This window comes from Sus scrofa, chromosome 13 (assembly GCF_000003025.6).
Source record: "Sus scrofa isolate TJ Tabasco breed Duroc chromosome 13, Sscrofa11.1, whole genome shotgun sequence".
NCBI lineage: Eukaryota > Metazoa > Chordata > Mammalia > Artiodactyla > Suidae > Sus > Sus scrofa.
This window is the reverse complement of record NC_010455.5, coordinates 180310973-180338301: the sequence shown is the minus strand read 5'-3', so window position 1 is coordinate 180338301 and position 27329 is coordinate 180310973. Positions and strand designations below refer to the sequence as shown.

Here is a 27329-nt window from a genome sequence, read left to right as displayed (position 1 = left end):
GAAAAAAGCAATCAGTTATTTTGTATATTCACAGACAGATGTCAACAAACTTGGTAAATACAGGGATAGGGATAAAACAGTATGAAAAAAATTTGCAAAGAATCACAAAATTTCAAGGTGGAAAAATTCAATAAACAAGGTAAATCTTAATATCTTCAGAGCTATTGAAGCTTAAAATCAGGGGACAATGTCAATGACCTATAAAGTTTCCTTGAATTGTATGATTGAAGCAATAGCTCTCATGTTTTTACTGAGAAAAGGCCAGAGGCAAAGTAGATAAAATGTATCTCTCAACATTTAAAAGAAGCTACTACCATGAAGAAATACTGTTTTACAAGGAACTCTGTAGTCTTTTCCTTTAGGTTATCCAATCTTCAGGTTATACTAAGAAAGGTTTGTTTTTTCACTTTAAAACGGTGAAAATAATTTTCAATGTTCTTAATTATTTTTATAATTTTATTTTTACTTTCTAATGTTTAATCCATAGGAAATTTGTATTGAGTTTTCTTTTTCAAGCATTTGCTAACTTTTCTGATTCTTTTACTGAATACTTCATTATTTTATTTATTTATTTATTTTTAAGGCTGCACCCATGGCATATGGAGGTTCCCAGGCTAAGGGTCAAATCAGAGCTGTAGCTGCTGGCCTATACCACAGCCACAGCAACGTGGGATCTGAGCTGCATCTGTTACCTACACTACAGCTCACAGCATAGTTGGATCCTTAATACACTGAGCAAGTCCAGAGACTGAACCCATGTCCTGGTGGATACTAGTCAGAATCTTTTCCACTGAGCCACAATGGGAACTCCTGATACTTGGTTCTTATTCACCGATTTGAAGTAGTACTGACTGTAGGGTCTTTCTAATTCCCTGTACCATTCACAGACTCTACACAGATCCACTGGTTTGTATGAAACTTTATATATGTCCACAATCCTCAGTTCACATGTTCAGATAATATAATTTACTATCTTTTAGAGCAGGTCTTCTTCATCTTTTTGCCCCAAAGAATCCTGGCTACTGTCCTGACTATAGTCGTGCTGATCAACTTTATAATATATGCAATTAAATTTTGTAAGATATTTTATATACGCATTGCCTACAGTGTTTCTAAATGTTGTGGAAAAAACAGTCTTGCAAACTAACCATAAACTGGTAGCACTGGCTTCCCAAGGAGGAGGATGGGAATGGAAAGGTCATGGAATGGAAGGAGCATGACTATTGGGATGATGAGGGCAATGATCTGACTCAGATGTGGATGCTCAAGAAGGCACTTAGGAGCAGTTATCTATACAGAATTTGAAGACATAGAAATTAGTGATACGAAGAAGGAAAGGAGACTATCTGAAGTAGAAGAAAAAAAATCATCATCAATGTGATATGTCTTCAGGGAACTGCTAGCTATTCAGTCTGGCTTAAACTCTGGGAAATGTCCAAAAGTTTTGGTTGAATGCTTGGGCAAGTGTCACAGTATAAAAGATAATCAAAGTATTGTCATGGTCTAGTTTTTGTCTTTAAAATGTCACTCTGATACCTAGGTGGAGGTTTGAAGGGAGCATCTAGGACATTACATAGAGATGTTTTACAGCAATAATCCAGGTATGGATCATTACCTTGGTCTTCACGGGGTCTAGTTTCTTTGTGATGCCACAAGGGAATTTTGGAGGCAAGAATATTTAAATGCAATGCAAAACTTTATCAGAATGTCAGGAACCATGTTGTAAAAATCCTTTGGTATTCACACACCTTTCTGTATCTCTCAATTCCTAGAACTACACTCAGAACTCTTCCCATCCTCAATTCAGGTGTGGGCTCCAGGATTATTTTTTCACTCCTCTCTTGCCTTCTTAGATGTGTTCTTTCTCTCCATTATCTTTTCTCTCCCTTCATTCTGTTTCTAGTTATTTCTAATTCTTAATTATTTTGATCCATTATCACTATGGACATAGCAGATGGTTCTTAAGTATTTCTTGTGAAGGGGAGGAAGACATGCTGCAAATACTCATACATAAATCATTTTATCTTTGTTAAACAGGAGAAATGTGATTAGAGACTATTATCTCACAGTAGTCATAGGGATAGGCGGGGGGATGAATGTGAAAGTAGTATTGGAAGTAGAGTGAGAGAAATTGGGTCTCAGGTGTGGAATGAAAGAAGTAGGATTCTGAGGCGGAAAAAGTGGAGCTTGTCTAGAAATACTCTCCATATTTCTAGCTAGGATATGGGATCATTGTTGGGGTACTTTTGATTAAGCAAGAGATGCCATAGAAGAGAAGAGTTAGAAGATACATAGTAAATTCAGCTTTGTAAAGGCTGATTTTAAAAGTGTTTCAGGTTACCCATGAGGGCTTTCCAGGGACAAATGGAGAAATGAGGCTGTGCCTTTGAAGAAGAATACACTTGTAATTCATCATCTTAAAGGTGATAGTTCAACTAGAGAATAGGGTTCAGAGGCCTGAGGGAAAATGCAAGATGAAGAATAAGATAGAAGAGTTTTCCAAAAGTCTACAAAAGTTGGACCAGAGAAGTAGGTGGGGGAAAAAGCAGGTGAAGGGGGAAAATGCTTCATATTGAAAGTGCCAAACATTACAGAGAAGTTGAGAACCATACGCGCTAAGAATTGGAAGTAGCAAAAGTAGGCTTAATAATTGTCCAATGCATTTGACCCCATGAAAAAGCCATTTCAGTGGCGATGAAGACTGCAGGCTGATTAGTAACAGGGGTATTAACTACTCTTTCAATACTTTTGCCTGTGAGGAAAGAATTTGAGTTGCAATGGGAATCCAGAAGTAGGCAGATCTTGGGTCTTAGTAAAAGGGGCTGTGTGATGAGGAGGCTTTTTCCAAGAGGGTGAAAAGGGGAGTCATCCTAAGGGAGCACCACGTTTAAGGTTAGGTTGAGGGGGACCTGGGTGAAATGCTTGAATGAAAAGGGACATTTATTTACAGTAGCATATGGATTCCATAGGGCACTGAGGAAAGAAGTTACTATGATTCTCCAGCCATATGTGCCAGGAACTGTGCAGTGGTGAGGAAAGAAGGCATTGTTCCTGCCTCCAAGAAGCTAATGGCCCAGTAGCGATACTCATCTAGTTAACAAAATATTTAACAAGAGCCTACTATATGCTAGGAGACACTGTTCCAGGCACTGAAAATACAGTGGAGGGCACAAAACAAAGTCTAGGCCCTCAGAGAGACTGTAATCCAGTAGAGGCAGACATGCAAACAAATTCTTTCACCATTTAGAGAGCTGTGATAGCTGCCTTGCCCCATAGAATTACGTTCCTCTGGTTTTTCTTCTATTAAGCAACAATGGAAAGACTTGTCAATTCTACGGGGCAAGGCAGCTAGGAGGAAGCAGGTGAAGATTCTCCTTTGCAAAGCAGGGGATAATGACTGAGATGAGTCTTGAAAGATGAATGGGTATTCACCACATGGACTGTGCAGGGAGAAGGCAGGAGAGGTGGAGGGAGCCATGTGAGCAAAGGCCAGGAGTTTGACAGGAAAATGGAATGAGGATGGCAAGATGACTCATAGCAGAGGAACAAAGAGTAGGGTGGGGACCAGGATGTGAGAGGACAGAGGACTGTTGGAGCGTGCATTTTGGGTGGAGGCCAAAGGTGGCAGGAATGAAAAGCTTTGAGGGATTAAGTGGTCCCAAGGTTCTGAAAGACTCTGGCTTAGAGTGCTGTTCACTCTGGCACAGAGAGAGTCAGGACTGGTGCTACTGTCAGCGGCCCAGCCTGGTCAGCAGGCTTGGTCAGGTTTCCAAAATGGAAAAGTGCTCTGTGCTTCTGTGAAGCTCGGCCTCGCCAGGCTGGAAGAATGGCGGTGATGTGGCATCTTAGGCAGGATGGGAGCATGTGGAAAGTGAAAGATTCCATGAGGTCTCCTGGCTGCACAGTTATGTAGAGGCATCCAGACAGATATTCTCACAGGGCCTCTGGCTGGCCACGGGAACACAGGAAACAAACGGAGTCTTATTTCTCTGTGAGGTCCAGTTCTTGCCCCAAAGGAAGGGAATCAGAATCAAGGAGCCTTAGGTCCTTGTCAGCACTGACATTCTAAGAATCTACTTGTGAGCAAAACCTCTTGAGGTAAAGTGTGCACTCATTTTTTTGTAATCTGACTTTGGAACAACTCTTTTCTCCCACACAAAACAACACGACTTTTTAGTAAAGGAGTCAACACATAATAGAAGTGCAGTCAATATGCGATCAGTTGAATCATTTCATACTCGTGGGAAATTTTTATTTTTCACGTTAAAAAGTAATTGGTTGTTCTAAGTGAGCTCTGGGTGCAAATAATACAAACCGAATTTGTGTTATCATTTTGCGCTCTTGATGTTTCACATTGGTTGCCTAAGGACAAATGCTTCCAAGCTCCTATTTCTTTCTGGTTTTTCAGCTAGTAAATCGGCATGCAAATTAACCTACACCTAAAGATCTGGATTCTGAAGGCAGGAGGGCTGGGGATAAATAAATATTTTTATAAAGTTTTTTAAATTTAAGAATATGTACTATCTTGAAATCTATCATTATTTTGTTCAAATCAGTATTGGTGTAGCCATGGAAACTTGGGAGATGAAGGTAAACATCAGTCAAATGAAATAGTTTGAATTTATCTGCACTTGTGCCGGGAATCTCTGAGTCTTGGAAGACTGTCTTCCGGCCATTTTCTCATCTTTATAATAAGTTTTAACTGATTTTCTCCTTCTATGGTTCCAGCATTCCTTTGACCCAGTCTGATTCCCCTTTTATTAATGTTTACCCTCATTCCTACTGTGAGTCTGCTATGATTTCCTTCATATGTTTTTCAGTCCTTTGCAGATAAGACCCATGGTGACCCCAAATGAACTCAAACCCTGACTCATGGAGGCTCCTTGGACACTCCTCTCTTAGAGAAAACTCGGCTCCTGCTCCTTGATTGCCCTGCCATTTGTCATTATCCGTTGTTTACCGTCTTTGAGCCAGTTTTCAATCCCTGCGACAGCACTTCTGTCCAAATCAATTTGTATTAATTTTTTCCAAGTCAGATTTCGCAAGGCGCTGCATCCAATGGATTCCAGAGGTCCAGGCATATTACATTTACAGGTTCCCTTCACCCAGTGGCTTTGTAATTAGATTTTTTTATAAGTGGGGGTGGGAAGGCGATCGAGTTTCGCTGGCGTGATGGTCCAGGGCTGTCTCACCACCTAGTGAAAATTCATGTGTGGAGCTATTGACGCAGGCGCGAGTTTAATACCCGTGATAAAGTGGGGGATTTTAAAAAATGGAACTGAAATGCCAGCTGCTCCTCACATTCCTCGCACCATATTGTCTAATGAAGCGGCCCCTTTTTTCAGCACCTCCGGCCTGGAGTCTCTGCGTCATTTTCTGATCCTCTTTTATCCTTTGATCAACATTTGATCTGTGGAAGGAAGCCAAATTGTGAAAGTCCATCAGCCTCCCGCTCCCCTTCCGCGCTCTGTTATCAACGCTCTCGTGGCCCTGGACTCATTTCCAACCAGCTGTACCTCTGCAGTTCTTTGTTCGGTGGTATAAGGTGGCCCCTCGACTGTTTCAAAACTGTTTTAAAATCAGCTGGTCAAGTCGACCCCAGTGCTGTGGGCAAAGCCTCATTACTCAGGCACTTCACCTTCTGAAACGCAGTTTGGAAGCCTTGAGTCTTGCGGTCCCTGGTCCTCTTCACTGGGCGGGGAGCAGAGGCAGCTCTCTGGGATTCACTGCCATTTTTTTAACTCTTAGAACATTGCATCTCCATAAAAATCGAGTGGGATTTGTGTGTTGGTGAGCAGGGGAAGGGTCGTGGAGTGCTTGCCTGCGCCATCTAGGAGTACTATCATTAGTTCTGTCTTGTGCTGTTTTAAAACACAAACAGTTCTAGCCTAGCTCTCTTAATCCACTATGTATATTTTATTTATATATTTATAAATATATATTTGCATCCAAGCTGATGCCAAACTCTCAAAAGGCTGAAAACAACACTCACAATAAAGGATTACGAGCATTAGGTTTAACCCTTTATGTATATTTGAACATGGCTTTCCTTCTCCAATGAGAACGGTGACTAGTTTTTAACTTTGCCTCGTTTTTACTATGCCTTGCTCCCATCTGACTGTCTGAACTTTGCACTGTGCCACCCTCTCAAATCCCTGCCCCCAAAATGAATTTTATAATACTTGACCTTTTAATCTAGCAAATCAGGCCCTTCTGTAATTAAATTAAACTTTTCAGGGGATGAACCCAACTATCAAATGTCATCTTATCTTCAGCAGCAGAAGTTGAAACAGAAATATCAGACATGTAGACAAGAAAGAGTCAAAACAGATCATTAACACCAGACTAAATGCCTTTAGACTGTCTTACAATGACTTCATGCTTAGCTGTTGAAAATAAGCTGTCAAAAACTATGTTGCTGTCTGTTCAAGGAATACGAAGTAATATACCAAATGCATTTGCTTTGAAGAATGTCTGGAACGGCTCTGAAAAACATTAACAATTTCACTTAGACATATGAGTGCCAGAGTGGATAGAATAACTGTTTTGAGACAGGAAGCACTAAGTGTAGACATACTACACTATGCTCCCAGCGCTATCCTTTGATAATAAAAGCTAATGGAAAATGAGAATAAACCAGTTAGAATATACAGAACGAAAATAAATATTATAGGATATGGCTGAAACCGCCATTAAATACTAAGATCTATTTTGCAATGCATTGAGACTTATGATTAAACATTTTTTCAAAGTGTGTGAATAATAAATAAGTGAAGTTCAATCCTAATATCCAACTTCGAAAATAAGTGTTACCTTTTTCTGGTCTCTCCCGCATTAAACAGATCTGATAAAACCAGGAAGAAATAGAAATAAGGTTTACTATATTTTATCACCTTTATGTTTTGTGAGGATCTGTTTACTGATTAATAGAACTAGGAATGGTAAAGGAAAGAGAAATCGTATATGAAGAACCTATCACTCTGCCTGGTACATAGTAGGTGCTCAAAATCTGTCCTTCCTAGTAAATAAATCCATTCAACCATAGTGTGAGCAGGTCCTGCTTTGAACCTAGGACAAGTGGTCTGACCTCTAAAGCTTAATGTGTTTGCCTCTTCTCACTACGGAAAACAGTTGTGTTCTGGGTGAAGCCAGTGAATACGATTGTTACTATTTCTTGTCAATGGTAAGAACCATAATAAATTGGAGAGGACTTTGTAGTTGAGAAGACTTGTGTTTTCATCTAGTTCATAATAGTGCTTCACACCTCTTTGAGCTTTATTTTTTTCATCTGAAATATGGGAGTAATACCACCTACCTCATAGGGTGGCCAGAATTAAAGGAGGTTGTTTAGACATTTCTCTAAAGTGTCTGTAAATTAACTGTTTCTCAGCAGATGTTTTTCAATGTCATTCTCCTTTCCTTTGAGGAACAGAGTTGATGAGACTTAGAGAGAGTGTCAAGGTGTTAGTTGAATAGTCTACAGCCATACCACCCTGAGTGGGTGGGTCAGATGATCTTCTCTGAAGAGGAAGGAACAACAATTACATGGTCAAGGAGTGGGGGTGGGGAAGGATGGACTGGGAGTTTAGGGTTAGCAGATGCAAACTATTGCATATAGAATGGATAACCAACAAGGTCCCTCTTTGTAACACCGGAAACTCAATTCAGCATCCTGAGATAAACCATTAATGGAAAAGAATACAAAAAAATAATGTGTATTTATATGTAATGGAATCATTTTGCTGTACAGCTGAAATTAATACAACATTGTAAATCAACTATATTTCAATTTTTAAAAATTCATTAAAAAATAAAAATAAAAACAATTATATGATGGAACCAACACAACTGGGTTAGAGAGAGCATGAGGGACAACACCCTGGACCTGCCATCAGCTCAGGTTAATAGTAGAAAAATTTACTTTTAATCATTTCCAAAGGAGGCTGCCTTCTCTCTGAAGGGTCCCTATAGCATATCACAAATGATGTCCATACATCAGTGTAAGTGTCAGGGAAGAATACAAGTGCCCATGCCCTATCTCTTTTCTATGAATCTGGGCCTCTGTGTTCTTTGTTAGCTCTCCAGGGGGTGATTCAACATTTGTGAACCACTGGGTAGGTAATTCAGTTGCAATAATCAGGGCTAAAGTTTGTCCTCTGGCTCCAGCCATTTCTAGAGCAGAGAGTTCCAGGGCACTGCAGTTGTCTAACAGCAGTGTCTTTGGCTTCTGCTCTGGGTCCCTTCCAGTACCAAAGATTGTGGCTGGAGTGAGTTTCAGTGCAGTGGTGCTTGAACAATGGAAGATACAAGTCAATGGGTAAACGCTCTCTGTCCATCCTTGGGTGGACAATTCTGAGAAGCATTCTGTGAGGAGGTCCCAGTGGAATAATACTCCATTCTCCAATTCTCCAAAGTGGTTATCTCAAAATCACATGCATATTATATTGGATTTTCCCCTTTATCCTTCTCACATTTCCTGCAATCTCACACTTCTAGATGAACATTTGCAGGCAGATTCTTAGCTCAAATGCTACTTTTAGGACAACTAAGGCAATAATGCTTGGCCAAAAACATGCTCAGGAGAGCATGGCTCATTTGTTTGTCAAGTGGGAACCTTATAAACTCATTCAACCTCACAAGAGAGTGAATTAAGAGATTACCACTTAATTCACTAGTGTGTGCAACAAGAAAGTGAATTAAAAAATGAATGATGTCAGGAAGGGTCAGAGGTTTTGTTCAGGAGTATAACTAGTGCCACACCCTCGAAATGAGAAACAGGCACAGAGCTGAGCCAAGGCTGCAGGGTTTGTTGGAGGAGAAGACAAGTCAAGTCCTGGATTCTCTGATACAGATGCCAGCAGGAGCAAAGGCATCACTAGGAAAACACAGAGACACTGATGGAGTATTTAGAGAATCCCAAGAAGTATATCCCTGGACCAAAAAGGATCTTGGCTGGTGTGCAGTAAATAACTGACCTCACCCAAAGAAAGGTTTGACTGTCATTCTCACTTCTGGGAAGGAATATCTAAGCCCTTGGAATGTCTGCCTCGTATGAGTGGATTTGCTTCCCTTGGAGGCCTTGGGCCATGCCAGATAGTCTAGGCTAACGATGTGATTTATGGTGAAGGGCCTTAGGCAATATGGTAGCACTTCAACCCAAGGAGGGGCTAGATTCTAAGGTTAGGCATGTGTAAGGTCAGTCAGGTTGATGTGTAAAGTTCTGGATGCTATGGCTTGGGTGAGTTTCCCTAGCTGGCAATACTCTGGCATATTGTCACACACCATTGCTAAGAGAAATAGGCACTGTTCATACCTCTCCCTGTGGAGGAGGCAACTAAAAACTCTTCACCCTGTGTCCCCCAGCCCTGCCTTATGGGACTCTTCCTTGTGTTGATTTTAATCTGTATCCTTTAGTAGCTTTCAAGATTAGATTGTGAAAGACAGTGACTTCCATTTTGCTCATATTCTCTCTGGGGTTCTCTTGTTTGTTCCTCCTGGAAGACCCACAGGGCAGCCTCCAGGTCATGGCCTATAAAAAACTGAGGCCTCCAGACTGGTAATTGGCAAGAAGCAGAATCCTGCCAACAACCAGATGGCTCTCCCTTCAGTTGAATGTTGAGAGTTTCCTGTAATTTCCTCCATATGAGAAACCCAGAGCCAGAGGGCCCAGCTAATCCACAAGTGTGACGTCAATGATTTAAACTGCTATGTTTTAGGGTAACTTCTCATGCAGCAATAATTAGTATCTGGGACTAAATCTCAGCTTCCCTCCTTTGTAATAGTGTGGTTGTATATAAGTTACTGAAGCTTTTGGTGCCTTGATTTAGTTACTTGTAAACCTTGGGATCATAGTAGTACTTACCTTACCAGGTTATTATGAAAACCAATACAATGAATTAATCCCCAGTAGGACCACCTAGCAAGAACTCAGTGCATCTTAATTCTCCCTGATGCTGGTTTGGGGACTGTGTGGAAACAGAAGTGACGGCTACCAGCAAGGGGTGCGTTTCCAAGCTGAAACTGAGTGGCTTCTTTAGTGATGGCATCTGATGTGACTACCAATTGAATATGAAAGTCTCTGAATTAATAGTTTAGAAAATTTGAAAAGAAAGAAAGTGCTCAGTTTCTTCTTTAGCACCAAAATGTTTAAAGTGTAATTGTAAAACTTGACAGATGCACTGAACTCGAAAGTGCAGGCATCCCGTTTTGAAGGTCGATGGAAGGTGGAGGTCAGTATTCGGGAGAGTTGCAAAATGCATAAAAGGAACTTAATATTTTCCCCTGCTGTTAGTTTTGCCCTGTGGGCTCTTTAGGCATCCAGCAATTGTGAATTAGGACTGAAAATAAATTTAATGTATTTATCAGATCATCCTCTTCCTCTAAAACCTTAACTGAAGTAGTACCTATTAAGAGTTTGTACCTGTAATTACTATTCGGCAAGTGTTAAATCAAGTCTGTGGCATCCTTGCACATCGAACCAGACCTTCCACATACACTTCAGTCCTCAAATCCTTTCTCTGGTCAATTCTCTTTTCATCACGCATTTTCTTGTGGAATTTTTTAAAAAGCTAAGTCATGCATTTGGGAGGAGTATAGATGGCCAAGATCTTATAAGAGGACTGATAGGCTAGGGTCCTTCCAACATAATTTACTTTGGGGGTTCCAGAGTTCCAGAAAGCTCCTGACTGGCATAGAAAGGCATTTTTAGGACCACATGATTGGCAGGCCTTGCCTGAGTAATTTGTATTCTCTTTCTAGCCAAGTGCAATAACATCAACTTGAAGTGATAAGGATACTGCTAAATTTGCTTTAATTAATGTCAGGTCCCTGAGTAATAAATCACCATTAATTTGTGAGTTAGTTTTTTGGAAATGGCCTAGTCTTTTTGGCTGTCACTGCAATTTGGCTGGGAAAAGCCTCCCACTTGTGGAGGCCTGTCTGCTCAATCATATTCTTCACTGTTCTTGGTTTTTCAAGGTGAGACTTCATCTGGATTGAAGGTATGTAAGAGTACACTCATTTTCTTAAGTAGAATCCCAGCAAAACCTTTTTAGCATATTCAACCCTTCCTGTAGACTTAGATCTAGTAGAAGTATTAGCTACTTTATTTTAGACATTTTAGCAGTTTTCAAACACTTGTTTGCTAATATGATTTTTTTTTTCAGAAAAATCCTCTCAAGAGTAGAATTTCATGATAAGACATGAATTTTGAAAAAAAGAAAATATCTACCTGATTGAAAATAACTGAACCTCTTAACTTCACTTTTCAATGTTTTCTTGAGGTGGCAATAAGGTACACAAAACATCTATCTTTTTCCTCTTCTGTGTCAATAATTTAGAGACGTATTTTTTATTTGGCCTTGCCTATGACATATGGAAGTTTCCAGGCCAGGGAATTGAATCACGCCATGGCAGCGATCTCAGCTGCTGCAGTGACAACACCAGATCCTTAACCCACTGGGACACAAGGGAATTCCCAGAGATGCATTTTTTGTGTGTTGCATATTTTTAGAAGAGATGAATGTGTGTGTGTATATGTGTGTGTGTATTTGAAATTCCAGCTATTTGGTGTGCCATTCTTTTAAAAAAAATTTTTTTATTATAGTTGATTTACAAGGTTCTGTCAATTCCTGCTGTATAGCAAGGTGACCCAGTTTTTTATATATAATACACATACACACACACATATATATACACACATATATATATATATTCATTTTTTTCACATTATCCTCCATCATGTTCCATTACAATTGATTAGATATTAATTCAATTTCTTCATGCTGGTTGGTCTGCTCTAGTCTGGCCTTGCAAAGAATTCCCTTCTCAACTTTGGATCAACCTTGTTGAGCAGCTTCTTACTTATGAAGGCTGTTTCCTCAGGCTCTATTTTCAGTTCAATTTTGGCTTTCAGCTCCTGCTGCTATGGGCTGACTTTACTCGTTTTTGCAGTTTGCACTATCCCGTGCATACAGGTAATACAAAGGAAAAATCCTGGTCTGGTCTGAGCCTATGGAAGTTTGATATTTTGTGTGATTATATCTCCTTGATATTTAGCTCTCAGATCACCTCAAACTTTGTTAACTTTACAAGATACCAAATAGCTTTATTGATCAGTTAATTTATAAAGGTTATGAATTCTGGAGGTGTTTTAATAGTTATAACTTGTATTGGTTTTCCAGAGTCTCCAAGAAATGTTGTCTGATCCAAGGTAACAAGGAAACTGCTTTCTTAATGCATTAGATTTTCCTTTGATGAATATGCTAAGCTACCACATTAGGAATCTGACTAAGCTATTGAGTCCATTTTCAGTTAATTTGGTGGGAGGCAGTGGGCTGAAAGAGAACTGGGCTGAGAGTTGTAAAGCCTGATACTGACATCTGACACCACAGACAGTTTACTGGACCTCATTTTCACATCCATTAATTCAGTGAGAAATGCATCTTTGGACTAGGGAGTTTCTGAAATCCTTTCTGTAGTTGACACTCTATGAATCGTCTTCAAGGACCATCTATATCCAGGGCATTTGCTTATCAATTTCTCTGGAGGAGGCAGGTGCAGATTAAAGGTATAAAGGATCAGCTGGTCTTTTTTTTTTTTTTTTTCTTATCATGTCTAGCATGTAAGGTTAGGTTTGAAAGAAGAATTAAGCCCTTAATGAAAATAGAAAAGGAAATTACCTGTGGATTTATGAAATTACAAAACAAATTCTAATTTTTCATGGGAAATTTAGAATTGGAGAGTTTTTCATAGAACTGTTGGTAAACAGAGGCATCTATTTCTTTTGACTCTTCTTTGGCTACAATACTTTCTTAGTACTCCCCATTCAATCATCACTCCTTCTCATCCTCATGAAGCCACTAGTTTCTTAAGAGCTTTCTGTTCATTCTGTGATTATGACATCCTTAATCAAGGGTTGATTGAGGTGGAAATAGAATACACAAAATTTCTATCTCCTTCCTGTCCTGTCCCTTTAACTTAGAGAGACATTTGTGTGTGTGTGTGTGTGTGTATTGCATATTTTTAGAAGATTGTGTGTGTGTGAAAAAGCACACCAATTCCAATATCTTGTTATACTTGAATGATTTGCTAGCTTCACCCAAGCAGTGCTTTTTCTGGGATAAATGTGGAAATCACTGGAGCAAAGAAGACTGAGAAGTATTGTGCAGGGTTGGATAAGAATTCCTAGGTGTGGATTGTTTTAATTGCCTTTTCTTTATCCCATTGGTGAATGAGGGATTCCAACCCTCAGGTTACAGGGGTGGCTAAACACACAACATCCAATGCTGGACAGATGAGATTGTCAGCAGTTAATAGTCACACACCCTTACAGCCTGGGGAAGGGGGACACTATATGCCACAGGCATTTGGATGTGTAGAGGTTGCACCTGGGAGCAGAGTGATCAACCAGAAACTGTGAGAGGCAAGCTTTGTAGTATCCAGAGAGTGAGGTACTCTGTTTCCCACAGGAGGATGTAATTGGCTTATTGGAACAATCCACATTTTGGCAGGGAACTGAAACCTGGTGCTCAGGGATAGGCAGAACCTGTGACTGGTCCCCTCAACCAGAAACTGTTGTTTGACTAGGTGACCTTATCCACAGGAGCAGAGAATGTGGCGGGGGCGGGGGACAAGTTGCAGCTAGGCCATTCAAGGTCCTCCCAGTTTTAGGGGATGTCCCGACAGCAAATAATATTAAAACTTATTTTCAGTCCTTGCAGCGCATGGAAGTATGAAGATTTTTTTTTTAATCCCAAAGCAAAATGATAAGAATTAAAATCGTATTTAAATAAAACACAGGTAACTTTCATCAGTGAGAAATATAGACTAAATTTTTTGGAATAGTATATTAGAAGATAAATGACATGAAAATCTAGAAGAGACTTTTCTTTTTGGCTGCATTCACATGTGGAAGTTTTCAGGTAAGCGGTCGAATCTGAGCCACAGTAGTGACCTGAGATACAGCAGTGACAATGCTAGATCCTTAACCTGCTAAGCCACAAGAGAACATTTTGTTTGGGCAGGAAAAGCTGGGTGAATTTTAGATCTTTTCAGTTCTATGCTTTTACGATTTTTAAAAATTACTTGGATACTGAATAGTTTGCCTTTCTCATAGATTTCATTAATATCTATTTGGTTTTCATTTCCTTTTTTTGTTCTAAAGTCTTTCATCCTACATGACCTAAGCTTTTTCTGCATCTTACAAGGCTGAACTTGGCTTTTCTGGTGTTTATTTTCCTTGGCTTTCATAGTGCAAATCTGTATTTGTGATTTTTAGGTTTGCTCAGCATCTTTTCTATGTAAGAAAATGCTTTGTAAAAGGCAATTCAATAGATTGATTCATAAGGAGAATGTGCAGAAGTGACAAGAAGTATTAAATGAGAAGAAACTGTTCAGAATAATAGTATTAGTGATGAACCCAATGCTATTGAAAGGTTATTTTTCAATAAATACCACTGCAAGTTATAATCATCTATGCTGGGAGATGTACGTACAGTAAACAACTCATTCCAGTTTGTCTAGGGTCTGTTTAAGCTCCGAAGATCCTGCATCCTCAGAAAGTTTTCCATCCTGGCAAACCAGTATGGCTGGTGCCTCTAGTTGAATTCTTATTAGAACTTCTATTACAGAGGATCAGATATACATACAAGGTGACTGATAATAACTTCATAAAATATTTTATGGGTTATTGTATCTCTGGCGCTTAAAAGATTTCTGAGTGCACAGTAGGTTTTCAAGAAATATTTGAGAACAATAACTGAGCCTATAGCCTACCAGTCAGTTGTCTCATTAACTCAGGAGAAGCTGCACCTCACTGGAAGATCATTCTAAATTGTTAGAGACAGTCTCTTCTAATTCATGTGAGGTAAAGTAGTTTTCTGACTTGAGGGTGTTAGGATGCCCGGCAAAGGATGCCCAATCTACTGAAAGGCAGAGGTGTGCTACAACACGAACATGAGTTTGTAAAGTGTTGTCGAAGTTTACTCCCAAGTTAAAGTCAGATGCTCGTTTATTGTGTTACTCAAATATCTGTCTTACCTACCCAAACCTCCGTAATTATGAGCTTCACCAAACCCCTAAGGAGAATGGTACATGGACACTAAGTTCTGACGACACCCGTGAGGAGTACATACTTGAGCAAGGACTCTGAGACTACCTGCGTAGTCTATCCAGCAGAGGGCGGTGGTGTACCTGTGCAAAGACCAGGGCTCACCTGGGATGAATGGCGATGGTTAGCAAGATGTCTAGGGCCGGGTCTGTAAAGCGCTGAAAAACAACAGCAGAAAAATATTTCCTGTAGGAAAGCAGTCAGGCCACCTGTTACAAATGCAGCGCCGTCTTGCACAGGTCGTGGTGACCCAGCGAACTCACAAATCTATGAAGTCTCAAAAGTTTGACATAAACGAAAACAAAAACAACACTCTAGTACATTGTCATTCCTGAGAACCAATGCGCTAGAAAGCTCATTTCAGAAAAACACTAAGTACTCCAAACCAAGAAAAACAATGAATATATAAAGTCTAAAGGTGTATCTGAAGATAATCTTATTTTTTCTAATTTCTAATGATAATAATATCTAACCAATTTGGTGCCTTAAAGTTTCCCAAACTTATACTCACAATATTTTAAATGTATCAACACTTTAAGGTAGGTCAGACTCTGGCAACTACTACCATTTTATATGTAAGACACCTATGGCAGAGAACAATTAAGTGATTTATTTAAGGACACATAGCTGGATGGATTAGAGCCAGTTAATTCTGAATACCAGTCTGTTTCTGTTTATCCTCCACACTTACCTATGGTTCCTTCCAATTATGTGCCATGTATTCAACAACATGTTATATTTATCATTAATTATTATCATGATTTTTAGCCAAAGACATATACTTCTTACAGGTATTAGGATAATTTCACGAAGACTAAACTTGATACATGATCTGTTTTTATTTTTTTGTCCTAAAATGTCAAATTGCCCTGCAAATAGTAATTCAGAAAAAATGAATGAAGTTTTCCAAAGGGCACAATTCTTTGTGCAAGGAAGAAGTAACTATTTCTAGATATCACTAGACATTTTTCAGCACTTTAAGAAAAGACATGATGCACCTTGGAAATGAGAAGATAATGGTGAAATCAGGGAAGTTCCCTGTTCACCAATGATATTTTATTTCCTTTGCTGAGAATGAAGAAGAAGATGAGGTCCTTGGGGCAGCTTCTAACGTGCCCATGGCAGTGTGACATTGCTGAATGCTTTTTCTGACTTCCATTTTTTCAAGGTAGTGACAGCTGTTTGGCTTCTCCCCCTGAATCCTGAAGTTATTTGCTACCCTACAGCAAAATCTGGTTGATCACGGTGAGGGAAAAATGGGTTCTGTGACTTAGTGTTTACATTCTGCCCTAATGCTGCTGGTCTGCCTTATGAAAAAGAGACTTCCATGGGACCCCCTTTCCCCAGCTCTGGAAGCTATTTGGCAAGTCCAGCAAAGCTATTTGAGTGTATGTTTACTTTCGAATACCCTATGGTCCACATTCCATCAGAAGAGATCTTCATCAAGCCCAATAATCTGATCATCTAATAGATGGGCTGCTAGGCTGGGTTATCAGGAGCTTGACTGTATATGTAGCATAGATTTTATTTATTTATTTATTTATTTATTTATTTATTTATTTATAGTCTTTTTAGGGCCACACCCACGATATATGGAAGGTCCCAGGCTAGGTGTTGAATCAGAGCTGTAGCTTCTGGCCTGTACCACAGCTCATGGCAACGCCAGATCCTTAACCCAGAGTGAGGCCAGGGTTCGAACCTACATCTTCATGGAGGCTAGTTGGGTTCGTTCATGCTGAGCCACAACAGGAACTCCCTGTATTTTTTTTATATATGTTTAACAGTAATTGAATTTTTTTAAAATTGAGATTTAATAACAACAGAGAAGATTATGGAGAGTGACTGAACCCAGAATGTAGAATGAACTATATTCAATGTGTTACATTGTGTGTATAAATTGTATCTTGTGCATACCTATTTGAAAGGCCCAGAAACAGGGCTCAGCTGCAACAAAGAGGAGATCCTTGTGCTTGCTACCATTCTTTCCTAGCAATGGACAATTAAAGGTAAAAACACACCCTAGTTTTGACCCTGATTCTCCTATTCTGTCATTATTTAGATTTTCATCATTGGCTGACTTGCTCTGTGCTCTCTTTTTTTATGTTGATTGGCCTCAGTGCAGTCACTTCCCTGAACATGGACAGATGTGCTAATTGGAAGTATCCGTTGTCTCTCTGTTTGCAGTCATTTAGAGTTCAGACTTTATAGCCCCCCTTTTTTTTTTTTCCCGGCTGAATTTCCACAGCTTGTATTTCTGTTCTTATTTGCTACTGGACACAGCCATGCAAAGACTGGGAATGTGAAACTGCTCCATTTCTGTGAACATGCCTATTGTCACTCTGATTATGAAATTCCTTCTCATCTCTGCTATAGGAGCCCCTCAAAATTGGAATTAGGCAGCTGTCTTATGTTTGCCCATAACCCACTGTTCTTATACCTCATGGCACTTATCAAACTGTATTCCAGTTGTCTATTTCTATTCTTCACTAGATTGTAAGCTAACTTTATTCATTCACAAAACCAGTGAGTTAATTGTTTTCTGATAGCTTCATGCATCAACTTTTTGTTGAGCATCTACTATGCATGTGCAAGATACACACACCTAGGATCAAAGCAGACATCTTCCTTGCACTCATTATGTCCTCATTGAGCTTGTAGTCTAATAGGAAAGGCAGACATTCATCAAATAATCAAACAGATAAAATGCATAATCATTAAATGTGATGAAAAAAGGAAAGGTATACAGTAATGTGAATTTATTAAATCTAGTCTGGGAGTGAGGCAGGTGATCAGAGAAGAATTATCTGAGAAAGGAAATTCTGATGTGAAATCTGAAAGGTAACTGAGTTAATTAGAGGGAGATGTGGGAAAAGAGCATTCCAGGCTATGAAGCAACATGCTCAAAATCTCAAGGCAGAAAGGAAGAGGGTGAATTTATGAAATGGAAGAAGAGCATTGTGGTTGGATCATAGAGAGTGAAGAGAGAGGAGCAGTGAATGGAGCTGGATAAATAAGGCCAAAATGAATAGTGCAGGGCCTTGAAAGCTGTTTTAGAGAGAGAAAAACCCACTGGAGAGTTTAAAGCAGGGGGACCACATGATCTAGTGTGAAATTGCCCTGCTACCAATGTGGAGAATGAATTGAATGGGATCAGAGCAAATATAGAGAGTTAGCAAGGTGGCCCCTGCAGCAATACAGACAAGAGATGCTAGAGTTTAAATTGGGATGGTGGTGGCAGAGATGGAATAGGAATTGCTAGACTGGTGGCATGAAACTAGGGCCATGTAGGAGTCTTTCTGCCAAAGGGAGAAAATCTTTCCAGAAGGCAATGGTTATAAATGATGAACACTACCTAGGGTTTCCCTACTGTGTCCTGGTCATCACTCCCTCTCCAGCCCCTGGCACCATGCATGGCATGTGGTAAATGCTTGATATCTGTTTGTTCAAGGAAAGTCAGGAGAAAGTAATAAAAGAAAGGAGCAAGGAAGTGGATAATCTTTCCAGGCTTTTAGTGGGAAGAAAAATATCTTCCCTCCATTCAAAATATAAAAATATTTTGCTGATCTTTGATAGAAAATAGCTTCTAAATTGAATACAAAGATTGATGATTGATTGATTGATTTAGTGGCTAGTTTTAATACTAACATGGAAGCAACCTAAATTTCCATGACAGAGGAGTGGATAAGGAAGCTGTGGTACATATATACAATGGAATATTACTCAACATAGAAAAGAATGAAATAATGCCATTTACAGCAACATAGATGGACTCAGACATTATCATACTAAGTGAAGTTAGTCAGTGAAAGATGAACATCATATGATATCACCTTTATGTGGAATCTAAAAAAAAAAGGATACAAATGAACTTATATGCAGAATAGAAAGAGACTTCAGATGTTGAAAACTAACTTATGGATATCAAAGGGGACAGCTTGTGGGAAGGAATGGACTGGGGGTTTGATACTGGCACATGCACACTGTGGTATATGGAAAGACTGGCCAACAGGGTCCTGCTGTATAGCACAGGGAACTCTTCCAATATTCTGTGATAAAAGAATCTGAAAAAGAATGGATGTGTGTATATGTATAACCGAGTCACTTATGTCACAATATTGGACATCAACTATACTTCAATAAAACTTTAAAAAATGAAAAAAGAAACTAGGTTTTAAATTGAATGCAAAGATTGATGATTGATTGACTGGTTTGCACAGTGACTTGTTTTAATAGTGGGCTGAAAGGGATGCTGAGGCCTTGTCTGGGTTCCATGGGAAAGCAAGGAGTGCTCCTTAGTCCTGTCTGCCATTGGTATGCTTAGTAGAGAAGGGGTGGAACGAATGCCATGCACGGCTTCTTCTGTGAATTATGCTATAACCCCCTTTGTGGCATTGAGATGAAAACTGTCCACTTCCTAAAAGTTCTTGTCTGTTTACCTATTTCATGCCTACTTATACGTGTGTTACATGTGCTCAGATAACACAACCACACATACACACACTCATAAATAATATACATTTTGATATCATTGTTCTTGTCTCAACTAGAATCATCACTGCTAGGAACATGATAGTTCAGTCTACACAAATGACCACGTCATCTGCTGCATTCCTTCTTTATAATAGATTCAAAAGACAAAATTTAGCTCACTTTTTTTTTTTTTAATGGGAAAAGGATAAACTGGGACAGAGTCAAGGACTCCTGAACTTTTATCGTTTTCCAAAACCTTGGATTGAGATCAATGTCTATTTGGTCTATGTTTCTACCTCACTATTGATGCATTGCCCCCCTTTTCCAGCAGCTTTTTTCCTATCTTCATGGAAACTTCCACTTCACCAATGATCTGTACTTGACTCTTCTCTCTGTATATTCTCTGACATATTCCATAGTGATGTAAAAGCTCTTCCTATGAGTGCTGGAAAAGGACTTTTTCTCTCTCTCACTTGTTGTTCTCAGGATTTTCCAAAGAATTGAGTGTGTATTAGGCCCTCCAAAGTTGAGAAGTTCAGACTGCCACCTGAACCTCTGAGTACATTCTATCAACGTAGCTAACATACAGAGTTAATTCCCTCTGTCATTAAAAGACAACATTAATTGTGCTCACATTCCCAAATGCAAGAAGACCAGGCAGAAGTGTGTAAAGCTAATCTTCATTGGTCCCTAGATACCAAAACTCAACAGGAATTCCTAGGAGAATACATTAAGAACCTTGGCAGGCTCTATTTGCTCTAGTATAACAATGTTGAGTGTCAATGACGAAATTCAGTACAGAGAAATGACACTGTGCTGCTTTTGCCTGGGAATATATTGCTACTTTACAGTCCAGAAGAATAAGAGTGAATGAATATTTATTTGAAGAGGAAATAGCAGAAGATACATAGTGAAACAAAATAAAAAAGAAAATTGCTAGAGGCTTTGGGTGCTTATTCTTACCTGGTTATCCTCTTCCACCTGGCAGGAATTCATACTTCTCTGCCCATCCAGTTAGGCTGGACCATGTGGCCAATTCCTGGAAAAATATCATGGAAGATGTGACATGTGTTGTCACTTCCAGGCCAGAACATTTGATTACTGCTCTGAGCATTCCCTGTCCCCAGTGCACTGACCAAGACACTGCTTGCTACAGCTGATACAGCACAGTGTAGTGGAGACTACCTCATCCGAAGCTGCCAAGTGATCGCATGGATGACAGTTGCTCTAGAGAGTCATCAGAAGATCACAGCAGAATTTACATGAGCAAGAAATAAATGGTTACTGTGCTAAACCGCTGAAATCTAAGGCTTGCTCCCCTGGCATGACCTGGTCTATCCCATTTAATGCAGCAAAGTTAGGGAGATTGTTAATTTCTTATCAAAGGCAAAAATACTATAAGGTTTTGGATGGTTGCATCCAAGACTAAAGAATTACGAGAAACTAAAATAAATGAAGATAACCTATATCTATTCCCCTGATCATGGCTTGGTTCTGTCTAGGTAAGTTTGGATTTGGAATGAACAACCCTGCCTGCAGGGGTGATCTCAAATACAATGCCTTGTTTTTTTTTTTTTGTTTGTTTGTTTTTGGTTTTTTTTGTTTTGTTTTGTTTTGTTTTTTTGTTTTTTTTTTTCTGCTATTTCTTTGGGCCGCACCACGGCGTATGGAGGTTTCCAGGCTAGGGGTCGAATCGGAGCTGTAATCGCTGGCCTACGCCAGAGCCACAGCAACGTGGGATCCGAGCCGCGTCTGCAACCTACACCACAGCTCAGGGCAATGCTGGATCGTTAACCCACTGGGCAAGGGCAGGGACCGAACCCGCAACCTCATGGTTCCTAGTCAGTTTCGTTAACCACTGCGCCACGATGGGAACTCCTGCCTTGTTTTTTTAAAAGTCAACTTTATTGAGGTATAATTCATGTACGGTAAAATTTACCATTCTAAATACATAGTTTTAGAAATTTTTTTTTTTTTTTTTTTTGGCTTTTTGTCTTTTTCTGGGGCTGCACCCGAGGCATATGGAGGTTCCCAGGCTAGGGGTCTAATTGGAGCTGTAGCCTCTGGCCTACACCACAGCCACAGCAACGCCAAATCTGAGCCATGTCTGCGACCTACACCACAGCTGATCCTTAACCCACTGAGCAAGGCCAGGGATCAAACCTGCAACCTTATGGTTCCTAGTGAGTTTCTTTAACCACTGAGCCACAACGGGAACCCCTAGCAATCTTGATAAATGTAAATGATTGTGCAACCACTACTTCCATCATGATATAGACTATTTCTTTTTGTTTGTTTTTATTTATTTGTTTTTTTTTAATGGGCTTCCCTGCAGCCTATGGAATTCCCAGGCCAGGGATCATAGACTCTTTCTTTCTTTCTTTCTTTCTTTCTTTCTTTCTTTCTTTCTTTCTTTCTTTCTTTCTTTCTTTCTTTCTTTCTTTCTTTCTTTCTTTCATTTTCTTTCTTCCTTCCTTTCTTTCTTTCTTGCTTGCTTGCTTCCTTTTCCTTTCTTCCTTTTTCCTTTCTTTCTTGTGTGTTTTAGGGCTGCACTTGCAGCATATGGAAGTTCCCAGGCTAGGGGTGGTATTGGAGCTACAGCTGCCAGCCTACACCACAGCCACAGCAATGCTGAATCCTTAACCCACTGAGAGAGGCCAGGGATCAAACCCACAACCTCATGGATACTAGTCAGGCTAGTTACTGATGCACCAGGGAAGGAACTCCTCTTTTATTTTTTAACTCAGTGAATTTTATTACATTTATAGTTGTACAATGATCATCACAGATAGACTATTCTGATCACTCCAAAAATTTCTCCTTGTACTCCTTTGTAGTCAATCCTCTTCCTATCCCCACCAACCCCCGGCACTCAGTACTCTGATTTATGTACCTTTAATTTTGCTCTTTCCAGATATTCATATAAACAGAATCACACAGTATGTCAAACTTTTGTGTCTGGCTTTTTTTTAGTTAGCATAATGCTTTTGAGATTTACTTATGTTATTACTTCAATAGTTCATCCATTTCTCTGCTGAGCAATACTTCATAGTATGAAGTTAACACAATTTGTTCATGAATTTACCAGCGGATGGACACTTAGGTTGTTTTTGGATTGGGATGATTATGACTTTAAAAAATCTACAAACATTTACACACAGGTCTTTGTGTGAATACGGGCTTTCATTACTCTTGGGTAAATACTTGGAAGGGGTATAGTCTGATTAGAAAGGAAGCATCTGTTTATTCCTCAAAACTACGTTTCAAAGTAGTTATTCCATTTGCATTGCCACTAGTGAAATGTGTAAGATGCTCCACATCCTTATCAGCACTTTGAATTATCAGTTTAAAAATTTTTTATCCACTTGAGGATGCATATGGCAGTATCTTAATTTTGAATTGGCTTTTCCCTAATGGCTAATGGTGTTGAACATCTTTCCTGGTAGTTACCGTTCAAGCCTCTTCTTTTGTGAGTTGTTTATTCAAATCCTTTACTCAGTTGTTATTTGGTTTTCTGTCTTCTTATTCAGTTATGGTACTCCAGATCTCCTAGAGGATATATTCCAAACACAAATCCCTTACCAGATATGTCTTTACTGCATCTTTATTTATTTATTTATCTTTTTTAAACCAGATAAACTCAGGTTGAAAGGAAGTTCTGAGAGGTGAGACAAAATGCTCCTCATTTTTTTTTTTTTCAGATTTTCTCTCTTTACCCCTGCTTATCTGAGGGGAAAAAAATGAAAAGTATTTATCCCTCTGCCTTCCTGGAGATTTAGGGAGAAGAACAGCTCATGGAAGCTATATTCATGGCCTCATGCGTCATGTCCAAATCATATAACTTCTCTATCATCTTTTTCTACAGCATCTAGCCAAATGCCCAAAATCTTTCAAGATTTTGTCCCAATTCAGGGTGTCTTAAATACTGCTTTGATAGGCATTCTTTTGTATAAATGTATGACTGAAAGATTTCAGCATTTTCTCCCACTATGACATCTTATGTTACTCTAAAAAAATTAGATAAAGAGCTTAATAAAAGTATATTTGATCACTATGGGTCTTTGTAAAAACAAAACAAAACAAAACACCTTAATAAATGTAAAAATTGCTTGTCATCTGGAAAGTTTGCCTGCGATATTAATATAAACTTGTTGTTTGACCTAGAGTCCAAGGGGTTCATCACTAAAATGACTTATGCTAATGAGAAAGCAGAATCATTCAGGTTATACTTTGTAAACTCGCTGTGAAAATTTGGGTAACCTTATTTTCTACGTTAATTTTATTTTCTTAACAGATGTTTTTCTACATTTGAAAATTCTTAACTTTTTGAGGTTAATGACCGACTGACAAAGGAGCTCTAAAACCCAGACTGTGATTTTCCATATAGTGTGTACTTTTGCTCATTATCTTTTGGGTGAGGAAGAACTCCACTCATGAAGTTCATTTTAATATATCATTGAAAATATTTACAATGGTACTATTACATTGCCTTTATTATTTATTAATATTGAGACATGAAGCATTTCTTTTATTGGTGTTGATAAATGCAAAGATAAAGAGATTACTCACTGAAACTCCACCTTAATTTTAAAAAATACTGTGAATTAAAAAGAAAAAATATATAGTGTGGTTAAGAATATCAAAGGAAACATATTCATTCTATGGAATTTAAATAGCATCAACCCTCTGTGAAAACCTACTTCCATGAGGGAGCACCACATTCTTTTCACCATGCTTGATTCATATCACACAAGATAATCCCCCTTCCCTTTCTATTATTCATACAGTGATTTTTAAGTTCTTTATTCTGTGCCAACAAAATTCATTTCCATGTAATGTCAATATGATTTAAATATAATGAAAGTAAATAGTGATTGAAATAGAACCTGTAAAATGCAAAAGGACGTTATGATCCCCAAAGCCAATAAAGACAAACCAAGAGATGAAAAGTGAGGCTTGCGGAGAATCTATCTCCCTATCTTTGGGGTTCAAGTGTTTCACTTCTTAACAGAGTAGAAGAAACTATGACAGCATCTTCAGTTTAAGACATTGAAGGCTTTAAGGAGCTGGGTCAAATCAAATAAAATGGGACAAATGAGAAGTAAAGCAACAGCCACTCTACTGTTTTACAACAGTAATATTGACCATTTATTGAACATTTACTACATGCCAGTTCCTATTCTTAGTGCTTTACACATATTAACTACAGCCCCTGACTTATGATCATTTAGTTTTATGATGGTGTGAAAGTGATATGCATTCAGTGGAAACCATGCTTTGAATTTTGATCTTTTCCCAGGTTAGTATATGTGCTAGATACTCTCTCCTGGTGATGGGCAGCATCAGTGACCACCAAGCCTAGTCTGCCCTGAGATCCTGAGGGTCAACCAACAGTACACTTACAACCATTCTCTACCCATCAAACCAGCCTATTTTTCACTTTCAGTCCAGTAGTCAATAAATTACCTGATATATTCAACACTTTTTTTTTAATAAAATAGGCTTTGTGTCAGATGACTTTGCCAAACTTTAAGCTAATATAAGCATTCTGAGCACATTTAAAGTAGGCTAGGCTAGGAGTTTCCTGGTGGCACAGCAGGTTAAGGATCCTGCATTTTCTCTACTGTGGTTTGGGTTGCAGCTGTGGCACAGGTTTTATCCCAGGGCCTGGAACTTCCACATGCCATGGATGTGGCCAAAAAACCAAAACAACAACAAAGCAACAAAAGTAGGCTAGGCTAATCTAGGCTATTTGGTGAGTTGGGCATATTGACCTAAAACAAACTTTCAGCTATTTTTCCAGCACATACAGGTTTATTTAAGATCAGCAGAGAATTGCAATGTGGGGTCTGAAGCTATGATGAGCCATATGATAGTATCTGCATAGCAAGGGATTTAGAAAAGCTTTATGGGAGGTAGGGAGAAATTGGGAGGGCTGTAGTAAACAAAGAATCCATGGCTTTTTATTGGCTGAGTCCTTGCCAGGAAAAGAGAGGTGTCTATATTCTTCTTTTTTAAGGGCTGCACCTGTGGCATCTGGAATTTCCCAGGCTAGCGGTTGAATCAGAACTGCAGCTGCCAGCCCATCCACAGACACAGCAACGTGAGATATGAGTTGCATCTGTGACCTCTGCTGCAGCTTGTGGTAATGCTGGATCCTTAACCCACTGAGCATGGCCAGGGATTGAACCCATGTCCTCATGGATATTGGTTAGGTTCTTAAGCCGCTGAGCCACAATAGGAACTCTGAGGTGTCTTCTTCCTGTTGGTTTCTGCTATCATCTTTCTGGTCTTCCAATTTATTTAATTGAGGTTTCTGTTTATTACTTTTTAAAAAAAAAAACATTTTCCCTTTTTGATCAAAATCTTTCTTAGAAAGCATTGCTGAGCAAGTGTTAGGTTTTATAGTTTCAGCAGGTTTTTATCACTCAGTGTCAGGAAAGACATTTCCTGGGTGTACTGTTGGAGGGCAAGTACACTGAATGGAAACCTACTGAGGTCACAAGTATGAAGGAAGGATTGAAGAGAAAATTCTCAGGCACTTTTTATCTACAAAACATATTTTAAAATATCTATCCATGTGTTATTAAGATCACAGATACTAGAGATCATCTGAAGCCTTGGTCTTCATCAAAGGTCTGGTGACAAAATTCCAATGGGCTTTGGATATCTTAAGAAATCTGTTTCATAATATGTTCCCTGCTTCAATTTTAGGAATCTTTACTTTTTGGTCGCCAGATGATGTGTAGGTCCAGTTGGGATTCAGTGCTTACTTTAGGTGTACAACTTAGGTGAAGCTGAGTCTAATCCTTGGAGTTTGGTGGCAAGAGAATTGATTAGCAGTACCTGTGAGGGGGCTTTTAGTGAAGTTGAAGTGAGTTTGTGTGGGGTTTTCTTTCCCAAGAGAAAAAAATCTCCAGTTATATGTCTTCATCTTCCAAGAATTCATTGTGAAAAAATTGCTTTACCAAAACATGGGTTTTTGTTTTTGTTTTCTTTTTCTTTTTAGAGCTACACCTGTGGCATATGGAAGTTCCCAGGCTAGGGGTCGAATCGGAGCTGCAGCTGCTGTCTATGCCACAGCCACGTGCCAGACCTGCACAGCATCTGCAACCTGCACCGCAGCTATGGCAACGTCATACCCTTTAACCCACTGAGCGAGGCCAGGGATTGAACCTGCATCCTCATGAGTACTAGCTGAGGTCTTAACTCACTTAGCCACAGCAGGAACTCCAAAACATGGTTATTTTAAATAGAAGTAATTAGCCTTTTGAAATGTTGAGTCTCTCTCCTTTTATCTGTTATGGGTCAAATGAAGCAGGCTCCAAGTGCATTATGTGTCCTGCGATTACCCTGAAGGGGGAGAGTTGATGAGTTTCCAAGGGGTGGATCTGAGATTTAGAGGAACCAATGGCAATGTTTTTGGCCAAGGTATTTGGGGGACCTCCACAAATTGGCCAACTGAGTCTTAATACCGTTAGTGTGTGCCAGCAAGCCAGAGGGTTGTGGGTGGTAAGCACACTGAAAGTGTTCTAAAATCAGTCAAACAGCACAGACTTATTGAAGGACCTGGCCAGTAAAATGGGTTCTTCAATCATTTGGAAGCTGGAGAGGAGTTCTCCAGGGAGGCATAATCTTTTCCAAAAGAACTCTGGCACACAAGAGGCAGTACGGTATCTGCAAGGGAAGATTTCGGTCCAGTATGAGTACCTCCCGACTATGACCAAAACAGACTTATATCTATTAGATG

The 27329-nt window shown here is 39.4% G+C and overlaps 1 long non-coding RNA gene across 3 annotated transcripts in view; it reads right to left on the bottom strand.

Annotated features, from left to right (window-relative positions):
• LOC106505836 overlaps nt 1-27329 on the bottom strand; it is a 131602-nt gene that overhangs the window by 83137 nt on the left and 21136 nt on the right. For 2 of the 3 annotated variants that reach the window (XR_001300636.2, XR_001300637.2), the window contains exons 2-3: nt 20543-20618; nt 15215-15267 (exon numbers count right to left, since the gene is read on the bottom strand). This is a non-coding gene — a long non-coding RNA (uncharacterized LOC106505836). Of the gene's footprint in view, nt 1-770; nt 5411-15214; nt 15268-20542; nt 20619-27329 lie in introns of those variants that run through there. The other variant, XR_002338006.1, reaches the window with a different exon arrangement.